Source organism: Myotis myotis, unplaced genomic scaffold (genome assembly GCF_014108235.1).
Source record: "Myotis myotis isolate mMyoMyo1 unplaced genomic scaffold, mMyoMyo1.p scaffold_m19_p_11, whole genome shotgun sequence".
NCBI classification, from domain to species: Eukaryota; Metazoa; Chordata; class Mammalia; order Chiroptera; family Vespertilionidae; genus Myotis; species Myotis myotis.
In genome coordinates this window covers 31383697-31406044 of record NW_023416315.1, presented here as the reverse complement: position 1 = coordinate 31406044, position 22348 = coordinate 31383697, and the positions used below count along the sequence as shown (strand labels likewise).

Genomic DNA, 22348 nt, shown 5'->3' with positions numbered 1-22348 from the left:
CTTGGTTGCGGGCACATCTCCAGTGGGGAGTGTAGAGGAGACAGCTGATCGATGTTTCTCTCTCATCGATGTTTCTAGCTCTCTATCTCTCTCCCTCTCTGTAAAAAAATCAATATATATATATATATATATATATACACACACACACACACACACACACACACACACACACACACACACACTTTAGCCTGCATAGCTTCACTAAGAATCATAAAAATATGAATAAATTATGAAAGCCAAAAAATGAAGTCACTAGGTATAAATATATGTATATAGAGAGGATTATTAGTCTATAGAAGAATGATGGCTATGAACAGAGGGAAAGGCATAGACTTAGAATGTTTTTGTTTGTACAAGGCATTTGACACTTAAAGAATGTTTCATTAATTATACATGTTGACCTGGAAGGAGGTCTTTGGTGGAGTGTTTCAAGGTACTATTTAATACAATTTCATCAGTAATGCACACAGGATGGCTTCATCAGCGATAACACACAAATAATGTTTTTTTTTTTTAAATATATTTTATTGATTTTTTACAGTGAGGAAGGGAGAGAGATAGAGAGTCAGAAACATCGATGAGAGAGAAACATCGATCAGCCGCCTCCTGCACATCCCCCACCGAGGATGTGCCTGCCACCCAGGTACATGCCCTTGACCGGAATCGAACCTGGGACGCTCCAGTCCACAGGCCGACGCTCTATCCACTGAGCCAAACCGGTTTCGGCACACAAAGAATGTTTAAACTTTTCAGTGATACAGCACTTAACGTTTAGCTAATACAACGAATCTTAATTTAAAGTTTAAATTTAGCAGAACATTCTACAAATGAATAGTGATGATGCTTGTGCAACATTGTGAATGTACTTAATGCCACTGAATTATACATCTAAAAATAGTTAAAATTGTAAATTTTATGTATATGTTAGCACAATAAAAAAATGTAGCAGAATGTTAAATGTACACTTAGTTTCAAAATCAGCTAAGAGCAGAGTGAGAGCAACCTGATGTAGAGACCAGATTTAATTACATTAAATGGAAGACTGAAGTATTGAACTAAATTAAAGCTGAATACAAACTGCTAGAGCATGCTAAACTAATAAAGTTAATATTAAAATGTTTGACAATCAGTCTCAACTAACCACAGCTGAAGTATTATTCTGGGTATGAGAGTTATAAATATGCCTATATGGAAGGCTACTTTAGGGGGATTAAGTGAACTAGCTTACAACAGTATGAGCTTTGGGGTCATATCAGGGTTCATATCCTGGCTCTCTTGCTATTATACATGTGACCTTTTGGTAAGTTCCTTGAAACTTGCCATCATACAAATGCCCTCCTGGTAAAATGAAGACTCACATAGAATTTTGAGGAGTTTGAATGAAATACTGTAAACTATTTAGAAAACTAGTTTGGTTAGTTACCAAACATTTGATAACTCCGTAAATGGTAGATATTATAGATTCAATATATGTTGAGAGGCAGTGTAGTATAGTTTATAATAACCATTCAAGCCCAGATTTGAATCCTAGATCACCACTTACTCGTTTTATCTTGGACAATTTATTTATTCTCAGCCTTGCTTTCTTCATTGGTAAACTGAGGCATATATATAACTACCATTTAGGTTTAATTGGTTGAAAGGATGAAATGAAACATTGTATGATATTTAGCAGAGTCCTTGACACATAGTAGACATTTAATTGATAGTTATTAATAGAATATTTTCTGACCTGTACTTAAGAATACTTACTTTTAAGGGGACTATTTCAGAAAAAAAGCTCTTTTTTATATCTTTTTTTAATTTTTCAATTACAGTTGATATACATTATTATATTATTTTGAGGTGTACACCTCAGTGGCTAGACATTACATAGCTAAGCAATCAGCCTGATAAACCTTGCACCCATCTGACACCCTACATAGCTATTAGACTATTATTGACTGTATTCCCTATGCTGTACTTTACTTCCCCATGGCTATTCTGTAACAACCAATTTGTACTTCTTAATCTCTTCACCTTTTTCACCCATCCTGCCAACCCCCCTCCCACCAGGCAAGTGTCAAAATGTTCTTTGTATCTATGAATCTGTTTTTGTTCTACTTGTTCATTTATTTTATTTTGGATTCAATTGTTGATAGATATGTACTTATTGCCATTTTATTATTCATATTTTTTTATCTCTTTTTCTTCTTAAAGAAGATTCTTTAACATTTTATATAATACTGGGTTGCTGGTGATGAAGTCCTTTAGCTTTTTCTTGTCTGGGAAGCTCTTTATCTGTCCTTTCATTCTAAATGATAGTTTTGCTGGTTAGAGTAATTTTTGTTGCAGGTCCTTGCTTTCCATCACTTTGAATATTTCTTGCCATTCCCTTCTGGCCTGCAAAGTTTCTGTTGAGAAATCAGCTGACAGTCTTATAGGAGCTCCCTTGTAGGTAGCTCTTTTCTCTTGCTGCTTTTAAGGTGCTCTCTATGTTTCTAATCTTTGGCATTTTAATTATGATGCGTCTTGGTGTGGGACTCTTTGGGTTCATCTTGTTTGGGACTCTCTGCACTTTCTGGACTTTTATATCTATTTCCTTCACCAAGTTAGGGAGGTTTGTCATTATTTTTCAAATAGGTTTCCAATTTCTTGCTCTCTGTCTTCTTCTGACACATCCAGAGGCTCCTTTAGACTATCCTCTTTTTTTTTTTAATTATTTTTTCTTTTTGCTATTCTGATTGGGTATTTTTTTCTTCCATGTATTCCAAATCACTGATTTGATTCTTGGCTTCATCTACTTTACTATTGATTTCCTGTAAATTATTCATTTCAGTGAATGTGTCCTTCATTTCTGACTGTTCCTTTTTCATGCAGTTGAGATTCTCACAAAGTTCACTGAGCATCCTTATAACCAGTTTTATGAACGTTGCATCTAAGTGATTGCTTGTCTCCATTTTGTTTAGTTCTTTTTCTGAAGTTTTTTTCTGTCCTTTCATTTGGGACATGTTTCTTTGTCTCCTCATTTTGGCATCCTCCCTGTGTTTGTTTCTATGTATCATGTAGAGCTGCTATGTCTTTGAGGCTTGGTAGAGTGGCCCGATGCATTAGGTGTTCTCTAGGGTCCAGTGGCAGAGACTTTACAACCACCCAAACTGGGCGCTCGAGGTGTGTCCCACTTGTGGGCTGTGTACACCCACCTCTTGTAGTTGAGCCTTGATTGCTGTTGGCATGTCAATGGGAGAGATTTACCCACAGGCCGATCAGCTGCAAGGACTGACTGACCACCAACCTCCGCGACAGTGGAGGATCAGCTGTGTAGGGGCCCACTTGTGTAGATGACTGGGTGGTGGTGCTTTGATGTGGTTTTTATAGTCAGAAAAATTATGAGGACTTCTCTTCCTGGCACTGGAACCCTGGGCTGGGGGGCCTGGTGTGGGGCTGGGACCCCTTGCTCCTCAGGGGATATCTCCACAGCTGAGATATCCGTCCTGATTTATGTAGGTGCGGGACCAGCCCATTCAGCATCTCCACTTCTTCTCCCAGTCTTGATATGGCTTCTTTATTTTCATAGTTGTAAGACGTCCATTCAGCCAGATTTCAGAAAGTTCTGAATAATGGTTGTTCTGCAGTTTAGTTGTAATTTTGATGTGGTTGTGAGAGGAGGCAAGCACTGTATATACCTACATTGCCATCTTGACTGAAAGTCTTCAAAAAAAGCTCTTAATATGTTTTTCTTAGCACTCGTGTACATGGCACAAAATGGGAGCTTAATAGAACATGGGAAATACTAATCATACTAAATTGTCTTGAAATATGGGTCAGTTCCTTCAATTTCTAAAGCACCAATCTATTTTAGCAAATATAATCTCATCTTTCTCTGTAAGAAACAAAATTTAAAATCATGGTTCTTTTCTCATATAGACATAATTTACTTTTCAGTAATTAAAAATCTGGAACTGTCTATATATTGTGGTTCTTCAAACTGTTTCAAGATTGATAGCAGTCAATTCATAAATTTTATCTAATGGTAAGTAGGGATCTGTATTCTGACCCTTCTGTGGAAACTTGACTGTGTTGTGGGTACATCTGGTAGATGATGGTGGTGGTTTGTGTTTGTAGGGCAGGTGTGTGTGCTGTGTTATTTATTTATTTATTTATTTATTTATTGCTTAAAGTATTACACTGTGTTATTTTTTAATTACTTTGAAATTTCAGTCTTATATCTTCTACTTATGTTTTATTGGAGTTGAGATTACTCGTACTAGGCACAGGGTCATAAACAAATTAAGTAGAAAACACTGAGTTATTAGTAAAAAATAAACCCATATTTTCTTGGGCCCTGTCTTCTCTACGTCTGAAATAAGGAAGAAGTTAATGCCCCAACAGAATTACCTGGAGCATTGTTGCTGACCCCCACTCCTCCTGTTTGAAGACTAACTCAGGTAATGCAGCTTCAACGTATACTGTATTACCTGTTTTCAGTGATGGGAATTGGTATGGGTTAATACAGTGGTTTTCAAAGCATGGTCCCTGGACCAGAAGCATCATCATTACCAAAGAACCTGGCTAGAAATGCAAATTCTCAAGCTCCACCCCAGACCTACAAATATATATTTGAGGTTGGGCTCAGCAATCTGTTCTCATAAGCCCTCCAAGTGATTGATATTTACTAAACTTAACCATTAAGTTGACAGAAAATCCATTTTTAAGTCATTTCTCATGCTTCAAAAAATTAATATTTTAAAAAGTGTGATTATGTCACCAACTGTTACATGTTTAGATACATGAGTTTCACATTTTTAAAAATTTGCTTTATAGAAATGTTAACTCTGGCTTGTTTAATATATATAATTTTTCCAATATATTTAAAGTCTTTAATTTAGAATAAAAAATTTACACAATACATTTTAGGAGCCTCTCTTTTATAAATTGAGCTACATGAATATTTTCTACAATCAAGAAGAATTTTTCTCTAGGTATTCCCTCCCCGCCCTGTTTTTAGTTTGAGACCCATACTTTGCAGTATAATTATTTCATGAAAATTTAAGTTCATATAGTTTGTGTTGGAAGACATCTGCTGTAGAATGGTCTCTGGTTGAAAATGGACTCTTGCCATCCTATTGCAGCTGTAAGTAATATCAATAAGAATATAAATAGTCATTTTTTAAATTTTAAATGCAGAAACTGAATAACTAAGCAGCAAGTAATTAGAAATCATGGCATCCAGTAGGCCAACATATTTTTTAAATATTAAAACAAGATGTACTTGTTTCTCTTAATCTTTCATCTCTGTAGATCTTCTGAAATGGGTCAATGACAAAAGGGAATTCCTTAGAACAACATTTTTCAAACTGGCTTTACTTCAAAATGGCTTAAGGCACTTTTGAAATCTCTGGACTCTACCTTGGACATTTTGAATCAAATCTCTAAGAGATGGAGCCAGTACTTTAAAATTCGAACTCTTCTTAGGTTTCCAGCACACTTAGATCAGCCAGAATTAGAAACCATTGCTTTGTTGGAAATGACGGAGGGATGTACTTTTAGTGGCAGGAAAAAAAGCATCATAAATAGGACAGTCCTAGTGAAAATTTACCTGGCTCTCTTTGATTCCCTTTCTTCTGGATGGTGGGATTTTTTTCATCAGCTTGACATTGATGTCAAAGTATCTAAACTTGAGAACATTGATCCAGGGATGTCTCAGAACAGATGGCTTAGGGCAAATTTGAGAGCATTCAGGGGAAAGGCAATGTGGAATAAACGCTTTCCCTTCTGTAGGCCTTGCATATACTTTGTGCTAAGAAGAGTCAGGTGTCCTAGAAATTAACAAGTAACCCTGCTCATCTCACAAAAGATAGAGACGAGTTAGAGATTCAGAAATAAAGTGCTAATTGGTGCCCACAATGCTGCTTTTTCATAATACTCTTGGAAACTTTGAAAATCCTGAGTTATTAGGAAAAAACCCTGAGTTATTAGTAAAGTAGAAAAGTGTCATAGATTTCAGGATCATGCCAATTATTTTGGGACTAAAGGTATGGGAAAGAAAAAGGTATATGACAGTAGCAACATCTTAAGAAAATGGGCATTGTCAAATGGCCTAGACTAAAACCTGACACATTTGATTAATCAAATAAATAAAACACTTTCAGGCTTTCAGTTTGGCAGAGAAAGATGGTCCTTCTTGCTCAGTCTGTCAACAACTCCCCATGCTAAAAACTGGGTGTTTGCTTTAAGTTTTAGAGAGGTTAAATCATTATCTTTACATGCATTAGCTGTGTGACTAAATGTAAATTACTTAGTGTCTCTGAGCTTCACCCTTCTCACTTTAAAATGATGATGCTACCTCTCTTTAAGGGTTAGGTAATGAAAGGTTTATAAGTCATCTGGCATGGTTTCTGGCACATAGATCATTCAATCAAGAAGTATTTGAATGACTGCCTCATGCTACCAGGTATTTGGGATACAGCAGTAAGCGAAACAGAGGTCCTGTGTCTATCTCCTACGCTGGAAAGTCAGCTCCAATAGGGCAGGGAATTTATCCACTGTTGTATCTTTAGCTCTTAAAACACTATATGACCCATGCATGCACATACTGCACATCCACATATGTACATAATGAACAAATGAAGCTTAATTTTCATTGGGAAGCCAGTGGTGGTGATGACCTGTAAAGCTTGCTGAGAGAGGTTGATATTAAGAGCTTGGGTTCTGGAAACTGCTCGTATTCAAATGCTGGTTTTTACCCATTTATCAACTTTGGATAGGTTACTTAACCTCTCTGGGCCACAACATTAAAGTGGGACAATAATAGTCCCTTTTAGAGTTGTTATGAGGATTACAAGAATCATTACATGTTAAGTATTTGGAATCTTACCCACTTTAGTAAGCATTCAATTTATTATTATCATCATCATCATCATCATCATTATTGTTAATCACCAGAGGATATTTTTCCATTTGTTTTTAGGGAGGGTGGAAGATAGAGGGAAAGACAGAGAGAAACATGGATGTGAGAGAAACACATCGATAGCCTCCTGCTCTGCAACCAAGGTATGTGCCCTTGTCCGGAATCGAACCTGGGACCCTTTGGTCTGCAGGTCGACACTCTATCCACTGAGCCAAACTGGCTAGGTTATCATTATTATTATTATTATTTTACCAATAAAGTTTTCTCTGAAGTTTCCCAGATAGAATAAGGTTGGTGTGGATCTCTGCAATCCCTGACATTCTGCCAATCAATGTAATTTTTAGAGATTCTTCGGCTGTCTAAATGAGCTATGACTCTCCTTTATATGACAGTCTGTGGTCTGTAGAATAACAAGCAAATGTTTATTTGAAAACTTAGTGTTGGAAAAGGGAAGGAAGACTTTGACATAAATAAACATGCAAGAAATAAAGACATTTTTCAAGAGTCAGCACTAAAATTTTGCCTCTTGGCTGCAAAAGGGAATGTTTAGGGAGCTCTGATTCAAAGGGAGGAGCAGCAGCCAGCCACAGGTTTGTCTAGGTGCTGCCTTTACTGGGTTCCTCTGACCCCATTTGTAAATGAAAGTCAGGTAGACAGAGGGCTGCATCCTGGAAGTCAACAATAATGTAGGTAGTAAGTGTTACCTCTTTAATTACACAGCCTTGCCAGAATGTTGATGGCTCAGTTTCACAGGTGTACTGTAATACTAAATTGCCTATGACCACAACAGGATGTCATTGTCATTCCTTTCAAATTACAGAGCAGTAATTTGGTAATGTGTGAACACCTGGATTTGTATCTCCTTTAACCTGAAATAAAAGGGAGAAGAATAGCTGAGTCTAGTTTTGTCTTTGGCTCTCTGTCCCTTTATAAACATTGTATTTGGATATGTGCCCCTGTATATACGTTTTTATTTTTTTTAGAAGTGCTCCTTGAGGGAACCAATACTTTTGCCATATTATATATAACAACGCGGGTGCTAGATAAATGTTAAGTATTAATAATAACAATAATAGTAATGCATAGATGAGGCATTTGGTGAGTTACCACTTACTGAGTGTTTAGTGTTTAAACTTGGTTTGGCAAATGTATTAGATTATTTCTTATATGAACTTTACTATTGGGAAATTCAACCATTGGAGTCATGGTAGAAAAAAGAGCACTTAAAATTTTTTTTTCCATTTTTAATTTTGGAACAATTTCAAGCTTATAAAAAAGTTGCAAGTATAAAAATTTTTGTATAATCTTTCCCCAGAGACTTTATCCGTGGTTGACCAGTTGTCTAATGTTCTGTAGATACGAAATGCAATCCTGGATCTATTGTGGTACCTGGTTGTCTCATTTGTTCTGGAGCAGTTCTTCCTTCTTTCCTTGACTTTCTCAGCCATGCCATTTTGGAAGATTATAGGCCAGTTATTTTGGAAACTGTGCCTCAATTTGGGTTTATTTAATGTCATCTCATAATTATATACAGGTCATATAATTTTTTGAACAAAACTTTACAGAAATGATGCTTTGTTTTTCTGTGTGTTCTTTTTTCATTGTATCTAGTCAGATGGCAGGCACACGGTGTCAATTTTTTTCATTACTTGTGATGTTAATTTTAATCACTTTAAGATGGTGTCTGTCTCTGAGGTTTCTCTACTATAAATGTGTGATTTTTTAAAAATTTTGAAGTTAATCATTATTTTGTGGGGAGAATTTTGAGACTATAAAATCCTCTTCCTCAGCCCTCATTCACCAATTAGTTTTAGCATCCATTGCTATTTCTTGCCTGATTAAGTATTATTATATTAAAGGCCCGGTGCATGAAATTTGTGCACTGGTGGGGGGTGGTCCCCCCTCAGCCAGGCCTGCACCCTCTTGCAGTCCAGGACCCTTCGGGGGATATCCGACTGCGGGCTTACGCCAGCAGTCGGACATCCCCCGAGGGGTCCTTAGCACTGCTGGGCTTGCCAGCTGTGAGCCTGGCTTCTGGCTGAGTGGCGCTCGCCCTGTGGGTGTGCAGTGGCCACCAGGGGGCAGCTCCTGCATTGAGCCTCTGTACCCTGGTGGTCAGTGCACATCATAGCAACTGGTCGTTCTGCTGTTAGGTTGATTTGCATATTAGCCTTTTATTATATAGGATTAAAGGTCCAGTGCACAGATTTGTGCACCAGTGGGGTCCTTTGGTCTGACCTGCGGGGATCAGTGGACCTCCATGCCCCTGCAGCCCAGCCTTACCTGCCAAGCTCATTGAGCTCCAGCCCGTTGTCTGTGTCGATCCCGCATAGCACAAAGTAGTGTACCAAGTGGCAGGCAGCTGAGGAAGAGCCTGAGCCTGGGCTGGGCACCTTGCTGCTCCCTCTCATCCCAGCCCTGCTGCACCTGCCACCGCTACCACTCAGGTGTGCAGGGGGAGTGTCCGTAAGAGTATCTGGCACCCATCTGTCAGCAGAGCGGCGCTTCCACTGTGGGAGAACACTGACCACTGACTCCTGCGTTGAGCACCTACCCCCTGATGGTCAGTGTGCATCATAGCTACTGTCTGGTTGTCCGGTCGCTTAGGCTTTTATATATATAGATTGGTTGAAAAATGTTGATTTTCTAATCCCTTCATTCCTTCTACATTATGAGATATTAATCTGTAAGGAAGAGCGTTTTGTTCTTCCCATTTATTTATTTATCTATAATATTGAGGATTCATGAATTCCTATTTTATTCAATGAGTTATAATTCAGTGGAATCATGCCCTGCATAATGACATTTCTGTCAACAATAAACTGCATATATGACAGTGGCCCCATAAGATTGTAATAAAGATGAGAAATTCCTATTGCCGAGTGCAATGCATTGTTCATGTGTTTGGTGATGCTGATGTAAACCTACTACGCTACCAGTCCTATGAAAGTGTAGCACATACCATTTGGTTGTTAACTCACTCTATGCTGTTTGCACAAGAGCAAAGTCACCTAATGAAGCATTTCTCAGAACATACACCCATCATTAAACAGTGCATGGCTTACTGTTATTATTTATTTTGATGCTCAAAATTCCTAGATTTGTCCAGTAAGAGCCCCTTTATTGTATAAAGTGTGTTTAAAACATACTTATTGGCTAAGCCTCTCAACAATGTGGAAATGTGGGTTGATTTTACTGCTCTCCAAATAAAAGTTATTGCTCCATGCCTTCCAAGAAAGGAAGGTAAGGTACTTGGAGAAATTGGTTCAATTTTCCATGCTGCAAATAGAATGAATCAATCCAGATGAATGATCCTTGACCTGTTTTCTCCCTCAACTCATCTGAGAGATAAATAGATGAAATTGAGTGTCAAATTCTACCTCAGAAAGCCATGTGCCTTGTCAGTATTGGCCTTCAAAAATTTGAAATGCTCAATTTTTAATTAAAATCAATTCACATTAAAAAATATTCTTTGAGCTTACCAAAAAAAGGGCAATTGTAATGTAATTAAAAATCCATTAAAACTCTTTTCTCTCTGCATTACAGAAATTGACAGCTCTTTAATATTATATTAACCCTGTTACACCACCATTGTATAGGATGTCCCAAAATTCACGCAAGATTTGAATTTTGCGTGAGCATTAACAACAACAAAAAATAAAAGCCTAATTTTACTTGGTTTATTGAATCATGTTCTAATATCTGTTGCCCTTTGATTTCAGTCCCTTCAATTTGATAAGCATTACCAAGTACCAATTATGGCTCAGGAGCAGGGACAATGAAGACCAATGAAGACCATAGCTTTGCATATGTGCCAGCAAAGCTATGGAGGCCATTTACCCAATGTGCTATTCCATACATAACCCTATACTATATACTTTATGAATCAATAAAAATTTACAATTTTTAATTATAAACCTGTGTGTTCTATCAAAATTACTTCTTGCGTGAATTTTGGGACACCCTATATATTTTAAAATATAAAGATATTTCTTAAATGAAGGACTAGTGTTACTTAGAACTGCATTTGTCTCTCTATATTTGATATGGGGCATGGATACTGATCACATCCTGACAAGGATCTCAGGCCTGTTGAAAGCTGATTGAAACTCAGGGTGGAGTCTGCAGGAGAGGCCCATTATAATTACACCTTGGACACAGCACAGGGACACTTTCCTTATAGCTTACAAGTTCACAAAGTTCATAGGAATTCATATAAACAAAATGCATGAGTAGCCACATAAAAGGCAATTTGTACTTTGGGGGCACCTAGGTCTCAGTTTTTATTCATTTCTATGTATCTAGAAATTGTCACGGTTGTCACCTTGGAATCCTGTCTTGGTGGAGGTACAATAAACTCTCATTACTTGCTTTGGATTTGGATGATTTTAAAACCAGAAAATCACTAAGTCCAGCACAATCACCTTTTTTATTCTTTTAGAAATTTCTCCCTACTTCCTTTGGTTTCATTTTTAACTCTGTTTAAAAAAAAAAAGTCATGTAAGTAGAAAAGAGTTTTTGAAAATCTGCTTTCAAAGCTGTTAAAGGAATATACTTTTCTTAGATTTCCCTCCTGGATCGCTTTAGTTGGTAGAATACTATGATACATTATTTTCACAACTATTTTATCAAGCATAATATTCAGCAAATTATAATACTAACCTTATCATACAGGGCCTCAGGAAATAGGTAATAAGTATTATTATTTTGTGCTTAGTGATAGAAACATTAAGGCTGACAGTAATGAGTGATTTTAAAATAATCATTAAGTTCTAGCTAAACTAGTCTTTTGACAAGCATTTACTGAAAATACGTATTTGAGAAAACAGCAGTGTAATGATAGCGATAATAAAACATAGCAGGATAGACTTGCTTCTTGTATGCCTATGACTCTTGCAATGTGTGTAATTAACAACCATCGAAACCACTGAAGGAACATCCTATAGCATGGTTCAGAGAGACCTTTGTCCTTAGATTTATTAGCTAATGATATTCTATAATGACTTGGTAAATCATTGAATCCTATTGATTCTTAAATATGTGGGAATATATAGTTTGACAGAGGACTTGAAGTTGGCACCTTTTCTTTTAAATTCCTCACACTAGCCTTCCAACATGTTCTCAGCTTTTATGGAATGCCTACAGTGTTTGTCTCTCAATAAAGGAAATGAAGTGTCAACAAGAGACTTTCATTTTGAAATCCAGCAATTTCATCAGCCCACTGAAATTATGTTCATTATTACAAAACTCCACTAGTATAAATATTACATAACAAAATCATTACTTATTGGTAAGTCAATTCCTTTGAACTTTTGTAACACAAACATCAGGAAACAGCACATTCTGCATTTTTTTCTGCCAACAATATCTAATGTATTTTTAAATTATAATAAATGTCACAGGACTTTGCAAATACACTGGGTGGAGGGAGGCAAAGACGGGGGAAATGGGGCACATTTGTCATACTGTCAGCAATAAATTAAAAAAAAAACAAAAACCAAAAATATATATGATTTTAAGGAATAAAAGTTGTATGAGGTGTACCAACTCACAGTGGTGGTGAATATTACTGTTAAACTGAAGTATAAAAGTCTGGTTGAGGATTTGTTAAAATAGGTTTGTAAAATGTGTTTTCAAGAAAAAAACATATAAAGATAGACTGAAAGTATTTTGTTTTAAACAGCTAACAATGTAAGATAATAATATTACTTGAAGACCTGGATCTACCTAAAATATAAACAGAAATCAATAGAAATAAACATTGAAAAGACTCATCCTAAAATTAAAGATATACAAGCATAAAAGCATTCATTTTTTTCCTTTACACAAGATATGCTCTTTAAATGAATAATAGTTATGGCCCTAGCCAATTTGGCTCAGTGAATAGACTGTTGGCCTATCGACTGAAGAGTCCCGTGTTTGATCTGGTCAAGGGCATGTACCTAGTTGCAGGCTAGATGCCAGGCCCTGCTCAGGGCTTGTGTGGGAGGCAACCAATTGATGTGTCTCTTTCACATTAGTTTTCGCTCTCTGTCTCTCCCCCTCCCTTCCACTCTCTCTAAAAATCAATGGAAAAATATCCTCGAGTGAGGATTAACCAATAAATAAATATATATAAATGAACAAACAAATAAAGTAATAATGTAACACAAATAAAAATGGTGACAGGCTCAACTTCCTCTCTAACCCTAGTCTTTGAATACATATACCTCTGCATCTAGATGTAGATACTTCTTGTTTTGTTTTCTACCTCATATGCCAACTTGCCTTTATCACAGTGTTTTTGGAGATCTTGCTAGGTTGGTCAACTGGTCCAGGTTTGTAGGGAATGTCCTTATTTTAACACTGAAAATCCTGAGCACTGCCCCGACCCCCAATTCCAGACAAAGCAAGATTCTGGTTACTGCAGATCTCTGTCAGCATATGTACGGGCACCTTAAAAAATGTAGCTATCAGTTGTTAAAATGTGTATACATTTTCTCGGGACACCCTGCAAATCTGTCTATCTATCTATCTATCTATCTATCTATCTATCTATCTATCTATCATCTATTTATCTAATCTATCTCAGTTTTAATAACTGCATAATAGTCCATAAAAGAGGAATGCTTCAATTTCTAGTTACTGAAATCATTTTCAATTATTTTTGCTATTATAAACCACTAGAAGCCCGGTGCACATAAATTTGTGCACTCGGGGGGAAGGGGGTGTCCCTCAGCCTGGCCTGTGCCCTCTCACAGTCTGGGACCCCTCGGGAGATAATGACCTGCTGGCTTAGGCCTGCTCCCGGGTGGCAGAGGGCAGGCCCAATCCCTAGGTGCAGCCCCTGGTCGGGCTCAGAGCAGGGCCGATTGGGAAGTTGGGGCGCCACCCCTGTCATGCACAGAGCAGGGCGGATCGGGAGGTTGCGATGGCACCCTCAGTCACGCTCAGGGTAGGGCTGATTGGGGGGTTGGGGCACTGCCCCCTGTCACACTCAAGGCAGGGTCGATGGGGAGGTTGCGGCGTCACCCCCTGTCACTCACAGAGCAGGGCCCATCAGGGGGGTTGGGGCTCCGTACCCTGTCACGCACAGAGCAGGGCCGATGGGGAGGTTATGGCTCTACCCCGTCACACATAGAGCAGGGCCTGTGGTTGGGGGGGGGGGGGGGAGGGTTGGGGCCCCGCCACTGTCACACACAGAGCCGCAGGGCGATCAGGGGGTTGGGGAGCTCCCCCCTATCAGGCACAGAGCAGGGCTGATCAGGGGGTTGGGGCGCCTTCCCCTGTCACAAACAGAGCAGGGCCGATAGGGAGGTTGTGGCCCCGCCCCCTGTCACACACAGAGCTGCAGGGCGATCAGGAGGTTTGGGCCTTGCCCCCTGTCACGCTGATCCCGGTGCCGGGAGGTCTCGCGGCTCCGCTGATCCCGGTGCTGGGAGGCATATTACCCTTTTACTATATAGGATAGAGGCCTGGTGCACGGGTTGGGGCCGGCTGGTTTGCCCTGAAGGGTGTCCTGGATCAGGGTGGGGGTCCCCACTGGGATGCCTGGCCCACCTGGCTGAGAGGATGATGGCTGTTTGCAGCTGGTCACACACCCTTCAGGGTGGGAGTCCCCACTGGGGTGCCTGGCCAGTCTGGGTGAGGGGCTGAGGGCTGTTTTCAGGCTGGGGGTGACTGAAGCTCCCAACCGCTCCTTTTTTTCTTTTTTTTATTCTGGGCCAGCTTTAGCTCTGAGGCTCCAGCTCTTAGGCCTTCTGCTGCTGAAAGCAGGTATTGGGTTTGTTTCGGTTCTATAATCGAAACAATGTATAACTCCAGCTCTGAGATCCCGGCTAGCTGAAAGCAGGTTTCTGGGGTTTTGTTTAGCTTCTATATTTGTTACAATGTTTCAAACTGCAGGCTCAGAGGCCGGCAAGGCAGGCGGGGAATGTTGGTTTCCTCTGTCACTGAAGCAAGCAAGCCTCATGTTAGTTTCAAGCTGCCTGGCTGCAGGCCGCCATCTTGGCTGGCAGTTAATTTGCATATCGCCCTGATTAGCAAATGGGAAGGGTAGCGGTCATACACTAATTACCATGTTTCTCTTTTATTAGATAGGATTAGATTTTAATTTCTTTTATCAATTGTATTTGTTATACATCAGGTATACGAACCATTCTTGCTCTAAGAGAGAGTAAAGCAATGACCTATTCAAGCCTCTTAATTGTTTTTAAAATACCTTGCTTTCTGATTTGGTGAATAATTTTAGGAAATTTGATCAAATACGAAAAGTATGCAGGACCAACTTTAGATTACCCTCCAGTCATATCTCGAGGTGTCGTGTGTTGTGGGTGGCACATATTTTGTGCTGGTCCCCAAGAGTGTTCCCACCCCTTCCTGTTGTCTCCTTTGAAGTATGGAGTAGAAAATCCAGGCTTCCCTATCATTAATTGTTTTCTCCTTTTTTCCAAAAATTGCTGTGTTTGTCTCAGTATATTCCATTTCCTTCCCCCTCTTTTTTTTTTTTTTTTTCTAAAGAATTAAGACAATTTTCAAAAGGAATTACGTTGTGAATGGGGTAAGTTTAAAGTTATGCCCTGTATGACTTTCCTGATGATACAAGAAAATCAATTAAAATCTTAAAATTTTCCTAAGGAACTCTCATTTATGGAGCCTCTCTTCCTAAGTAGGTTCTTCTGACCTCAGGTTCACACATTTTTCTCAAAGTGCCTCCTCCTCCTAGCCTTTCCAGTGAGGAACTCTAATATGCTACACAGAAACTCCAAACCCTGCCCACTCTGCAGTTGCATTCACTACAGCATCTTTCCTCTCTCAGTCCATCTCCATCCTACCTTCTTTGTTCCCCACGTAGGACGTCTCTGGTACATGGTGAGAAAGTGTTTTCTTGGTCAATTCTGACCCTCACAATTTCTCAACACTGTAATTTGCACACACACTGTTTCTGCTCTAGGGCTTTCGCTATAGCTTATATCTGGCATGTTGTCAGTATCACATTCTCATGGAGGCCTTTCTCAACCTCCCAGTTTCAGAAGTCTCCCAGGTAGGTATTCAGATAAAGCACAGGAGTTTCAGATAAGCAATGTATGTATTTTAAATAAAAGTATGTCCCAGATATTATATGGGACATATTCACACTAAAAATTATTTATTATTTAATTCAAATTGAACTCAGCTTCCTGTATTTTTATTTGCTAAGCCTGGCAACCCTACCTCTATTTATTTATTTATTACAATCTGTTGTAATTTTCTTTTTTGCAATCTCCCTTCTTGTTGATTTAGTTGCTTATGTGTTTCAATGCCTGCCTTCCTCCACAGGAATATAGGGTCCGTGAGAACAGCAACTTGTCTGTCTTATTTCCTACTGTTAGTCCCAGGATCTGGGTGGGACACTGCCTAGTATACACTTAGGTGTTCAATACACTCTCTTCAGGGGGTAAATACACATCTTCCAAAGACAAATGTCATTTTAAAGGGTAGTATTATTTTTAATTTCAATTACAGTGAACATTCAATATTAGTGGTTAGATATTTATATAACTTATGAAGTGATTCCCATGATATTTCCAATATCATTAACTGTATTGCCTGTGCTATACTTTATAGCCACAGGACTATTTTCTAACTACCAATTTGTACTTCTTAATCCCTTCACCTTTTTCACCCAGTCCCCCAAGTCCCCTCCCACCTGGCAACCATCAGTTTGTTCTCCGTATCTATGAGTTTGTTTGTTTTATTCATTTATTTTGTTTTTTAGATTCCACATATAAATGAAATCATCTGGTATTTGTCTTTCTCTGTGTGACTTATTTCACTTAGCATAGTACTTCTCCAGGTCCATCCATGTTGTGTGAATGTTAAGATTTCTTTTTTATGGCCAAGTAATATTCCATTGTTCATGTGCACCATTTCTTTACCCAATCATCCATCGATGGACACTTAGGTTGCTTCCAAAAATATTCTCCACCGGCCTCATATTTTGTAAGGAACCTTCCTTTCATGGATTCCAATTATCACATCATTATAGGCAGTGTAGTTTATCTTTTGCTACTCCCCGTTTTGCACTTCAGAACTTCTAGAATAAGAAAAGAGTCATGTAATCCAGTCAGAGTAAGAAAAGCTTTAAAAAGACCAATTTAAAAACACCCACCCAAACCCTATTACATTATCATATTTACTAATCTAGATGAAGGGAAATCCCATATTTTACCAATTATATATATTTTAACTATTTTTTAAAACTTTAATGAAAAGACTCATAAATATATAAAATTTTAACCCACAGGATATTGTCAGCAGATTAGGTTGTTCTGGGGCTAACTTCAAATGTTTTTTGGCAAAAAGCTCACAATAAAGCTTCTTTTAACTATCTTCATATTTTGGAACTTTTTTGGGGGTAAATGTACCATTATGTTTAATTCATGAATTTTTAAACAAAAATTAATTTGGCCCTGGCAGGGTGACTCAGTTGGTTGGAGTGTCATCCCTCGCGCCAGAAGGTTGCAGGTTTGATTCCCAGTGGGGGCACATACCTAGGTTGCAGTTTTGATCCTGGTCGGGGTTCATGAAAAAAAACACACAATTTCTGGAGGTTTCTCTCTCACATCGATGTTTCTCTCTCTCAATCAATAAACATATCATCAGGTGAGAATAAAAAATTAATTTGTTCTTAATCAGTTTTCTGGTAGTTTAAGAAAAGGTAAATCAAGTGTTTCTTGTTCATCCTAGTACATTTTTTTCCTGAATATATGTTTATTTGGATATAAGCTCCACAGAACATTAATCATTTTTAAAATTTTTATTTATTGACTTGAGAGAGAGAAAGTGAGAGAGAGAGGGAGAGAGGGAGAGAGAGAGAGAGAGACATTGAGACATTGATTTGTTGTTCCACTTATTTATGCACTCACTGGTTGCTTCTTGTAAATTCCCTGACCTGGGAAAGAAGCCGAAACCTTAGCATATTGGGAGGAGCTCTAACCAACTGAACTACCGGGCCAGGGCAGAACATTAATCTTATTAATAGAATATGAAGTTCTATCTGGTCTTTATCAGGAAAAGTTTCCACATCTTTAGGTGAAGCTGACTAAGTGACATTTAGACAAAATGATCTGAGTCAAATTAGATTTGAGCAATTACAAGGAAAATCTAATCACTATGGCCTGATTTTGCATAATTGAGACCTCCTTTTTTAAAATTTCAGATACATGATCAGAGGATTTAAATTACCTAACACTTTCTAAAATGTGCCCTGTTTACTCGTGAAGCCTAAATTGGTGGTGGTAATGGTGAGTGCCTGTGGAGAACCTTCAAAAGTACCTGAGCAAAACCTTGCTAGATTTTAACTCACCAGTTAATTTGTACGAAATGAATGTGTAACTGTCAGTATTTTGCTTTCAAAACACAGGTCTCTTTTGGACATTGATAATCAAAGCTTCTATTTATAATGATATTCATTGTAAGACACATGCTTCCCATTCATCTCCATAGAATAGAAACAGCATGTGGCCAGGCCCTTCCTGAATTTCCCAGAGCAAACAGGATGTGGGGGGTGGGGAGAGGGTAGGAGAGCTGCACCATGGCTGCTGGCACATTTTACAGGAAGATTCCCCAGGGGGAGGCAGCTAGAAAGGTCTCAGCCCCATATGTTAATGGCCCAATGGGAAACAGCAAGACCTAGGCGACCTGTGGGGGGAAAAGGCGGTCTCACAGGGCTCAGCCAATGAGAAACCGGGGGAGGGACTAAATAAAGAGGCTGTGTCCCTGCCCCACCTGTGTCCCTCTACAGTGGGCACCCGCTCCCAGAGTGTTATTAAAAGGCTCATTTTCGCCTTGCTTCTGTTCCCCAGTCCGTCATTTGAAATTCGGACCGGTGAGCCATTTCTCACTTCCCTAAGTCCCCCCAATATTAACTGGGGGTGTTTGATGCGCCCGCCTCTTTCACCGCAGCTGTGAGTGGTGACTGAGCGCAGTAAAGGGCCCCCCTTCCCCAGTCCCTGGAAGCAACCAGGTTTCACTTGAATGAAACCAGGATGAGGCAGGGGCCTGGAGAGAGGTTGCCAAGAGCGGGTGCTGGGCTCTCCCCGAGCTCACCCCGGGCTGGTCTCGTCCTCTGCTCGGTGCGCGAGCACGTAGCTGGTGACCCCCCTCCGGCCGGCCGGTGACAGCGCAGCGGGGCGGGGGCCGCCTCCGAGGGCTCCGGAGGCCGAGCCCGAGCTTCCTTTCCCACCGCTTTCCGCTGAGTCAGTTCACGGCCGGCTCGGCGGGAGCTCCGGGCCTTTGTGTTCAGATTATTTTACTCGCGGCCGAAGCCACACCCTGTGCTACACAAACAGAACACTGTGTCCTTCCTGGAGGTCTGGACTTCGACCGCAGCCCTGGGATTTCTAAGCGGCCTCTCCGGGGCTCGCCTATTGTGATGCAGTGTCCGGCCGGGGAGATTCTCTGGGTCTAAGGCAGAGTCTTAGGACTGGGAACTCAGGGACTCACAGGCTGGTGAAGGCTTTGAACGAAGATCCACTCCATCACTTAAAATAGGCTCAGAAATCCATCTGTTATACACACAGGGAAAGTGCAGTGACAGTGAGAAAGAAGTGGGCTGATCTGTGTTTTGATTTAGAGAAATTCATACTTTTATTTGTAACAACACATTCATGTCTAGCAAATACCCACTTCTGTATGCCAGGATAGTAAAGGAACCTTTGGTCTCCACAGGCAGCTCTAGGAAGCGGTGTTAGCCCGGGAGGGCTGACCTTGGAACCTGACCCGAAACTGGAGAACTAAATCTCCTGCTTCCCAATCACCTCTAACAATCACCTTCATGAGATTTTAATCATCTTCCTAGTCTCCTCACACCCTGTTACAGGTTCAAATGCATCCTATGTCACATTCCATTCCGAACTCTATTGTATACGAGAGATAATACAAAACTATCTTTTATTGAATGCTGATTACAGGCAGCGTGCTGAATGCTGTTAACCACAAAATTCAACTAAGTAAATGTGAACATTTTATTGGCTTTATTAAATGATTCATGAGTGAGGCCGGCACCCCATTAACAACCTTCGGGGCACTCTGAGGAGTTGTACAAAATGCAAGGTTTTTATAGAAAGAAGGGTGGGGCAAGGGAGCTATTAACAAAAGAAAAAAAAAAAGGTTATTTTTAGACCAGGATATCTTCCTTTGGAGGAAAGGAAGTGGCAAGGATTTATACCAGGCAGATTGCTTCTTCTTCCTATGGGGGATGTGGAGGGTCCTTGTGACAGCTTACGTCACTGGTGCTTGACCAGAAAATTCCAGACTGGTTGATGGAAATTACATTTCTAGGAGAGATTGAAACTGCAATGAAATCAGGTATTAAATCTAGGTTTGATATCATGGGCTTTTAGCACAAGTGACACCATTTTGGGTCTGTGGTTTTTGCTTTAACCATGCTATATTCATTTTCTCATTTAATTTTCTGCATGATGTGGTGGGGTAACTTCTATAATCCTCTTTTCACTAACAAGGAAAGAGAGGCTTAGCGGTGTTAAGTCTCTTGACATGGCCACTCAGTTAATAATGGGAAGAACTGGAATTCTAACAAGGCCTGCCTGGTAGAGTGCAGAGCTCAAGATCTTAACCAGTAAGAAATTCAGCCATTCATTACACCAGCCTTTGCATTAAAAGGCGGGCTTGGGATGTCGGTCTGCTCAAACTGGGGACCAAAGGACTTCCCTTGAAGGTGGCACAAGAAGCTTGTTGTTTTTATTTAGATTGGATACTTACTGGAGGAGGGGATGATGTTGATAGATATTATTACATAGTTAAGCACCTTCCCCCAGTGGCCTCACCCCACACCTAGAATCACCATGGTCTCTTCTATAGGTTCACAGACTTCATAGACAATTTGGGATTATCGTCTTCACTCCAGCCAAGTACACCTGATTGAAGTTTTCCTTTTTATTATCAAACCCCCTTCTCTGGGATAGGTGTTCACTATTGGCCATCAAACTATATCCTAATCCTTCTGCAAGTGAACCTCACAAAAACTTGTTATCATCGACATTTTTCTAAAGTCTCACACTTAGACTAATCCTGCAACCAATTTCAATCATTGCAAGAAATATTGTAAGGCAACTTACTCCTGCCTTTTTTTTTTTTTTTCTTAACAAAATCCAATTGGGTCTGGTCTGAGGCATTGTAAAATATTTTTGGTTTATGTATGCTTATGTTATTTTTAAAATTTTTTTAAAATTTTAGATATGTGGCTTTAATTTAGCCAATACCAATAGCGCTCATTTGGTGAGCCCTAAACTGAATGCTAGTAATTCTAAAAAGTGTTTCTTTTTTTAGGAGAGATGACTTGCTCACCTGTTCTGGAAGCACTCTGTGCTCAGGGCTTCTGTGGCACCGCAGTTATCTTGTTTTCTTTCTGCCTCATTTGCTATTTCTCCTTGCTTGTCTTTGCTAGTCTTTCCTTCTCTACTCACCTGCTAAATGCTGAAGGACCTTGGATCTGGCTGTGGTCTCCTTCTCTATCTATTCTCTATCTCTTTCTGATCTCATCTGACCCCACAAATTTCAAAACCTTCTCTATGCCCATGAGTCTAACATTTCTCTCTTCAGTCCTGACATCCTCCTTAGTTCCAGATGTGTAGTCCACACGCCCTTCATCTGTATAATGACAGTGTTTTTAACGTGTACCAAGGAAGACTTTTTTAAAAAATATATATTTTATTGATTTTTTTACAGAGAGGGAGAGGGATAGAGAGTTAGAAACATCATTGAGAGAGGAACATTGATCAGCTGCCTCTTGTACACCTCCTGCTGGGGATGTGCCCGCAACCAAGGTACATGCCCTTGACCGCAATCGAACCTGGGACCTTTCAGTCCACAGGCTGACGCTCTATCCACTGAGCCAAACCAGTTAGGGCACCAAGGAAGACTTTTAATTTTCACTATTTCACTAATTCATTAAAGCACCACCTACCCTATTGTTCAGGCTATTTCATGGCCTCTTGTTTCTATACCTCTCCTCTACATCTCTTTCATTCTTTTCTCTAAAGACCAGCTTTTCTGCTGTATATTACTTCCCAGTGCTAGCAGCCAGGAGAAGGACTGAAGTATCTGAAACCCAACTCTATTCCTGGCTTAGGAAAGCAAATCATTTGGATGAGCTCTTGTTCCCTTTCTGCCCTGATTCACAATTGCCAGAATGGGACCAAGATCTTGTTCTATAATCAGGTCTGGTTATGGGAAGGGTGTTTTTCAGAAAGGGGGAGTTAGTGGTACATGGGTTAGTCCGACATCCTAATAATATTTACTATACAATATTACCAAATTTTCAATAATTTTTATACTCATGACCCCCTTTACTTGAACATTCATGTAAAGAATCATAAAAGTTAATGTTTGGCCGTGGCCAGGTAGTAAAATTGGTTAGAACATCATCCCAAGTTTGCTGGTTCAATCTCAAGTCAGAGCACTTATTTATGCATTCTT

General features: G+C 39.6%; 1 long non-coding RNA gene across 1 annotated transcript in view; it reads left to right on the top strand.

Moving 5' to 3' along the window:
• The first annotated feature begins 11953 nt into the window (after positions 1–11953).
• LOC118666170 overlaps positions 11954–22348 on the top strand; it is a 96953-nt gene continuing 86558 nt past the window's right edge. The window contains exon 1 of the long non-coding RNA XR_004970880.1: positions 11954–12179. This is a non-coding gene — a long non-coding RNA (uncharacterized LOC118666170). The remainder of the gene's footprint in view (positions 12180–22348) is intronic.